Here is a 7,356-nt window from a genome sequence, read left to right as displayed (position 1 = left end):
AAAAAAAAAAAAAAGGTGGCTCAGCACCCGTAGCACAGTGAGTAGGGCACCAGCCATATACACCCAGGCTGCTGGGTTCAAACCTGGCTGAGGCCAGCTAAACAACAATGACAACTGCAACAAAAGAATAGCCGGGCATTGTGGCAAGCACCTGTAGTCCCAGCTACTTGGGAGGCTGAGGCAAGAGAATCACTTAAGCCCAAGAGTCTGAGGTTGCTGTGAGCTGCGCTGCCATAGCACTCTACTAAGGGCGACATAGGGAGACTCTGTCTCAAAAAAAAAAAAAAGAAAGAAAGAAAAAGTGTAGGGAAACTTAACAGAATTTCCACATCTGTTATACAGATGTTAAAGGCTTAATGCATAGTTACAACAATCTAATTAGTTGAGGTGGTCTTTTTCTTTCAGGAAAATTATATTTAACATTTCTCACTGATGTAACAGTCATGGAGGCTTTTGCATTGTCTGGTCTGAATTAGATACAGGACTAGAAAGGAGGCAGGTAATCTATAAGAAAGATCTGTAACTGGGAGGGGAAAAGTCCTGGTCTCTGCTAGTCATTTACCAAACAAAAACAATCGGTTAATCTATAGAGTCTGAGAAGCAGAAATCACTAGTGATTCAGTCTCTGGGGCTTAACTTCCCCCTTAGCATAATAAACTTAGAGGGTCCTGAAGTTATCATTTCTTTTATACTTGTTTATATTGCCTATGTTTTTATAGTAGAGCTTATTTACTGTAACTTTAAAAAGACACCCTCGCTAAAGGAAACTGTACAATAAAATCATTCTTTAAAATATTTCACAGGCATAGTAGCAGGTGACAATTCAACTCTTATCCAACATCTTCTCTTTCTCAGCACTACTGATATGTGGACTTGCGTAAGTCATTTCCCTTCTTTAAGCCTCATCTTTTAAAAAGAAATCTCTAAAATAGGAGATTAGACTGGATTATAAGGTTTCTTCCTAGTTTAAGACTGTAGTTCAACACAGTTTTTTAACCTCTCCCTGATTTCACTGAGGGCCTAGGAGCAGAAACCTGACCTTTCTTATTTGTGCAAGAATATAGAACATCCCATATCAAGGGTTAATTTGGTTTCCCCCTCAGACCAAAACCAAACTTTCAGAAGCTAGTTTTTTCCAGCTATGCACTCAGATGCTCAGCCTCCTTCAAAGTGAATGCAAATTTTAAAGTTGAAGGAGATAACCATTTTTTTACTCACTAGACTGGCCAAAATCAAAAGTTCAGTAATACAGGCACCCCATGTTGGCAAAGTGAAACAAATTAGCACCGTTGTAATGTGTCCAGCTCTTTGCAAACCCAGTTAGCAATACAAACATTGAAGTGCACATACCCTTTCACTCAGCACTGCCTGTCTTAGGAATTTATCCTACCTACTCACCATGTGTACAAAAATGTTTGTGTCTGTATTGATAGTGGAAAGTTTGTAGAAACAAGAAGCTGGTATCACATTCTGTGCCCGTCAATACGTGAAATAAAATAAGGTACCCTCTACTCACAAACGGAACACTACTTTGCAACTGTAAAAAGGATGAGACCAATTTTTGTGAGTTGATATGAATAGTCTTCAAAGAATATTAAGTCTATTATAAAACTGTGTGTATTTGTGTAAAAGCACATAGTTAAGGGGTATACATATATACATGCCCATAGAATATCTCTGGAAAAATATATAAGAAAACATATAAAAATATATAAGAAATCTGTAACTTGTTAAATTTTTTACCCATGAGCATGTATTCATCTTTAAGTGCATGAAAAGGTAGAAAATAAGAAGGCAGAAATAAGTAAGACAACCCGACAGAACCATTGGCAAAACACTCGACACACTTCACAAAAGACAGTATCTAAAACACAGGGAGCAGTGCTCGTTTTCCTTAGTTATCAGGGACATGCAGACTTCAACCACCAAGACAATACTATTTGCACACCTGCCAGAAGGGCAACAGTGACAAGTGCCCAGTGTCGGCAAGCACACGGGGCAAGTAGAACACCCAGACGCTGCCAGTGGGAGTGGACTGCTGAACACCTTTGGCCAACTAACAGGTGTGTACACGCACCTGCACTCACCAAGAGACTTGAACTAGAGTGTTCACACAGCACCGTCTGGAATAGCCCCACACTCACAACCACCAAATGTCCATGAACAACAGAGTGAATAAGTAAATTGTGGTGTATTCACATACAACGAAATCCCACACAGCAGTGTACATGAAAGTACAGGCAGTCTCCAGGTTACAAACAAGATAGGCTCCACAGGTTTGTCACGTGGAATTTGTATGTAAGTTGGAACATGTGCATTTACCTATTACCTGTAATAGCCTGCGTTCATAAGTGAGACATATATCGGTGGGATGTTTATAACTCAGGAACCAACTGTGATAGCCTCTGGTCATAAGTGTGAGTTGTCTGTAACTCGGGGACTGCCTGTACATGTGTGTACGGCACACAATGTGGATCAACCTCACAAACAGTGTTGAGAAAAAGGAGCAGGGCATGGGGGCACATACTCTGCAAGTCCATTAACAAACGCAAACCACACTGACCTTGGGTGTAGAAAGACATGGCCTGGCAGGGAAGGGAGTGTGGTGGAGGCGGGGGTAGCATTCTGTCTCTTGATCTGGATGCTGGCAGTCTGGGAGTGTGTTTGGTAAAAACTCATTCAGTTACGTGCACTTACCATTTGTATCCTTAAGGTAAATGCTGAGTGAGAGCAAGTGGGGCTTCTAAGGGGTGTGCAGTGGAAGATCAGAGACTTGTTCTGCAAGGATGTTCTGTGCTGTTTCTTGGTTTTTCCACTGAGTTTGTAGTGTTGAATTCAACAGCCAGAGTAAGAAACCCAAAGGGCTGAAACTGCACAACCTCCAGGGCTGGACAAGGCCTGTGAAGTCTAAACCCAAAGTGGTACGATGTCCTCCTGAATTCCTTCTCACCAAGCCATCCTGGGGAGGGCGCGTGGCCAGTGGAGGGCTGAGGCCCCTGGACAGCCCATGCTCACACTTGTGACCCTTAGGACTTGACTCAGAAGGTCTTTTCTCCCTGGCACCCTATGTAAAATTCCTCCCTCCTAGCCTTGCAGTGTTTCACTTCCCCTCCCTGCTTTGCTCTGTGTCACGGATCAGCTAACATCCTGTATCTTTCCTTTACTTATCCCATTAATTCCTCCTCAGAATGCAAGCCTCAGAAAAGACAGGGGGTCTGGGCGGCGCCTGTGGCTCAAAGGAGTAGGTTGCCAGCCCCATATACCAGAGGTAGTGGGTTCAGACCCGGCCCTGGCCAAAAACTGCAAAAAAAAAAAAAAAAAAGACAGGGCATCTGTTGATCTTGTTCACTGTTTTCTCCCCGCTGCCTATTAAAAAGTAGTCCCCCAATAATAAATCTGCATGGAATGAATGTGTGGATTCACAGTGATTTGTCCCTTTTATAGACAGGCAGGCCCAGAGAGGTTGAGCCATGTCCTCAGATCATGCAGCTGAGAGGTGGCGAGCCAGGACTCAGACCCACATCTGTCTTGCTCCTATAGCTGCTCTTACTGCCTCATAGACTCACTTTGTCATCACATCCCTGCAGAATTGGTGTTAACCCTTTGTTCAGCTGCAGAAACTGGGACTCAAACTCTTCTCCAACTGCAGTGGAGAAGCAGAGCCAGCCTACAGACTGCCCTTTAGCGGTGCCACACCCTCCTGAAGGGCAGCCTGTAGGCTCAGCCTCCCTAGTAGCTTATACGCTTTCTTGGTCCAGATCCCAGATCCCCCCTGCCTGTGGCTGGTTCCCCTGAAGTCAGTACCATAACCCCGTCCACTGAATTGCCTAGAAGCATGCCCCTGCCTGTTGGTACTCAGAGTGCAATAACCCCAGACCCCTTCCTGTCTTCCTTTGCCCCAAGGTCCTTGTCTCAGACTCCATTCATTAGACAAGTACTTAATGAGGATCAACTCTGTGCCTGGCACCACGCTAAGTGCTACAGACACCTGAGTAGCAAAACCCATCAAAGCCTCCATCCCTCCTGAAGTTTAGAGCCCAGTGCACACTTACAAACCCCTCCCGAAGCTGAGAGCCCAGTGCACACTTACAAACCCCTCCCGAAGCTGAGAGCCCAGTGCACACTTACAAACCGGTGTGTTTCTATGATGGAAAAGGACCTGTGGTGAGATGACACACCCAGGAACCTGACCCAGTCTGGGCCTCACGTACAGGGCTGCCTTTAGGATTCAAAATGTGAGGAATGTGGTTGTTAATTAAGAAAGAGAGAATTGGGGGATGAAAGAAGAGGGCTAGAAAGGAGTATGGATTATTTGAAATCCTGTGAGGGCCCAGTGTGTGGAGATCAGGGCAAGTGGCTTGAGACCATGCTGGACAGCTCGAGAGGGGCCAGGTCATTCAGGGCCCTCGAGACTGGGTGAAGGATGCCAGCCTCATCTGTGAGGCAGACGGAAGCCTCTGAAGGGCTAGGTCATATTTGTGGTTTTTAAAGGTCCTGCTCGCTGCTTTGTAGAGAACAGATCAGAGAAATGCAATGATAGATACAGGGAGTGTCAGCTAATAAACAGAGAGCAACAGGATTAGGAAACTCAACATTTTGCAACCATTGTAGCATTCTCATGAACAGATGCTAAACCATTGGGTGAAAGTTCATTAGAACATGAGCTATTTAAATAGTTTCAGAGTATCAGAATTACTCTGCTATTGACTTGCTTACAAAGAGAAGAAAGGGCACCCTTACAAGGGAGAATGGTCATCGTGGTCAAGTGTAACATCACCAGTAATGAGACAAACTGATAATTATGCCTCCTATTGTGACACACGGAGAAGGGCACAAGTTCAGGGAGCAGTGCTGCCAACGTCTGACTCCAGTAAGAAAGGGACAATCAGAAAAATCTAAATGGGGACACAGCCTCCAAACAGTAAGCTTGTACTCCTAGTAAGTTTCAGTGCCTTTTTTTTTTTTTTTTTTTTTTGGAGGCAGTCTCACTCCAGACCTGGGTAGAGTGTTGTGGCATCATAGCTCACAGCAACTCAAACACTTGGGCTCAAGTGATCCTCCTGCCTCAGCCTCCTGAATAGCTGGGACTACGGACGCCTGCCACAATGCCTGGCTAATTTTTGTATTTTTAGTAGAGACAAGGTCTCGCTCTTTCTCAGGCTGGTCTTGAACTCCTGAGCTCAGACCATCCACCTGCCTCAACCCGTATCAGTGTCTAAAAGAACAAAGAAAAGCTGAAGAAGTATTCCAGAGTATAAGAGAATGTCTTTGAAGATGGAGGAAGGGAGGCGGCCTCTCAACCCTGGAAAAGGCAAAGAAACAATTTTCTACGAGCCACCAGAAGGAACACAGCCCTGCTGGCACCTCAATTTTGGAACTTGACCTCCACAACTGTAAGATAATAAATTTGTGGGGAGGGGGGTTGTTTTTGCAATAAGACCTCACTCTGTCACCTGGGCTAGAGTGCCGTGATATCATCACAGCTCACTACAAGTGATCCTCCTGGCTCAGCCTCCCTGGTAGCTAAGACTACAGGTGCCTGCTACCACCTCAGCTAAGTTTTTTAATTTTTGGTAGAGATGCATTCTCACTATGTTGCCCACGCTGGCCAAAATATTTTTGAATTTTGGAAAGGAAATTTTTCCACCTACCAAATCCTAGTCAAAATGTAATTCTCCAGACAATATAACCCCCCCTAAACAAAGGATCCAAGAGAGACTTTGACTTGGGTCTTCCTCTTTGCTAGAAGCTCTGGTGTTTTTTTCACTGATTCTGTAGTCCTTTCTGTCTAATAAAATCCTGTCTTACTACTCATCTGTGGTCCCTGGGTTCATTCTTTGAATCCCTGAGACCAAGGACCTACTGAAGAAGAAATTCCGGTAACAGTATCTCCAAGAAGGAAGGCGGATATAATGAGGTGTGTCTGACCTCCCTTCTCGTGGCTAGTAACTCAGTTTTAGGGATCCCCTTAGCCAAAAGGGAGTCCATCTAGCCAGCTGCTGTTGGGGGGGGGGCTTAAGATTTTATTTAGTTCACAATATTTTTTTTGTTCTAAAAGGGATAAAAGCATCTTACTTTTGCCACTATGCATATCACACTCTTGTGAGGGTCCCCAATGGAAATGGAAAACTAATAAAATTTGTATGCTTTTCATTTTAAAAATATGTATTTTTTTTAACTTTCATTAACCCATCCAGTAAATGTACTACTCCCATCTTCTTTTCACACCATTTATACGATATTATGGTATATGTTAGTGACTGCTTTTTCTTACATGCTTTCCTAGTTGCTTTTTTCTGCCTGCCCAGGGTCTAGCCCCCTCTCCTGGCCAGAGCACCTCAGTTTCCTGGGAAGAACCACCATTCTCCCGCTCTCCGCCCAAATAGTGTGGGTGGGGCTGACCCTCCCTCCTGGCCTCAGAAGTTTCTCCCAAGAGATGAGCACATGAGAAGCATTGGTCCATTCAGAACAAATCCTAGACTTTCGGTAGAAGTATTAAAAGAGAATCTTTTTTTCCAAGGGAGCTGCTAGGCTGAGACAATGTAAGCCCGGAGCTGTCGGGGACCACTCTCTAAGAAGGATTGAGTCTGTGAATGAAGCCAACTCAGGGGCATAGAGACCAAGTTTTGCTTCCCTGGATCCTGCTGGGCCAACTCCAGAACTTTTTAATTATGTAAATCAACATACTCCCCTGTGTGTGTGTGTGGTTTTGTTTGTTTGTTTGTTTGTTTTTAACAGCTGGAATTGAGTTTCTGTCACCACTGAAAAAAATCCTGGTAAATCTGCTTTCTGGGTCCACACATGCTACTTCCATGATTTACTACTAGTCTGTATATTCCAAAGCAGAAAATAAGCTTAACCTACCATGGCTTGATCTTTGTGACTGGTGCTTCCTCTTCCCAGGGGTCACAAATACTTTTCACGGGTTATTTCCCAGGCCCAATGTCAAGTTCACTGGTCTGTGATTTGCACAACTCACTTTCACAAAAAAATTGGCCACTTCATCTGCCTCTCTCCAACCTTCTGGCAAGCTCAGAAGACCTTTTATGAGGTGGGGAAAGGGTCTGCATGAATCCTTGGCAGAAATGATATTTCCTCCAAATGGAATCCAACTCCAAACAAGCTCACCTTTTTTTTCAACTTTTCTGAACAATTGGTGTTGCCAAGGTTGGGTCAGGACCTTGCTAATTGGTGCTTTGTCCAGGGCTCAGTCACTGAACCAGGGAAGGATTTCCTTCAGTTGCAGCATCCCTCCTGCTTCCGCCCATAAATTTGGCAAGACAGCACTTACATTCTGCTGGACTCAGGACAGAGCCTTACAGAGACCAACAGCTGTAAGGCAGTGGTTCTCAACCC

The sequence above is a fragment of the Otolemur garnettii genome, unplaced genomic scaffold (genome assembly GCF_000181295.1).
Source record: "Otolemur garnettii isolate 467f Iridium unplaced genomic scaffold, OtoGar3 scaffold00047, whole genome shotgun sequence".
Classification (NCBI taxonomy): domain Eukaryota; kingdom Metazoa; phylum Chordata; class Mammalia; order Primates; family Galagidae; genus Otolemur; species Otolemur garnettii.
The sequence above is the reverse complement of the archived record's forward strand: the minus strand, read 5'-3'. Positions refer to the sequence as shown.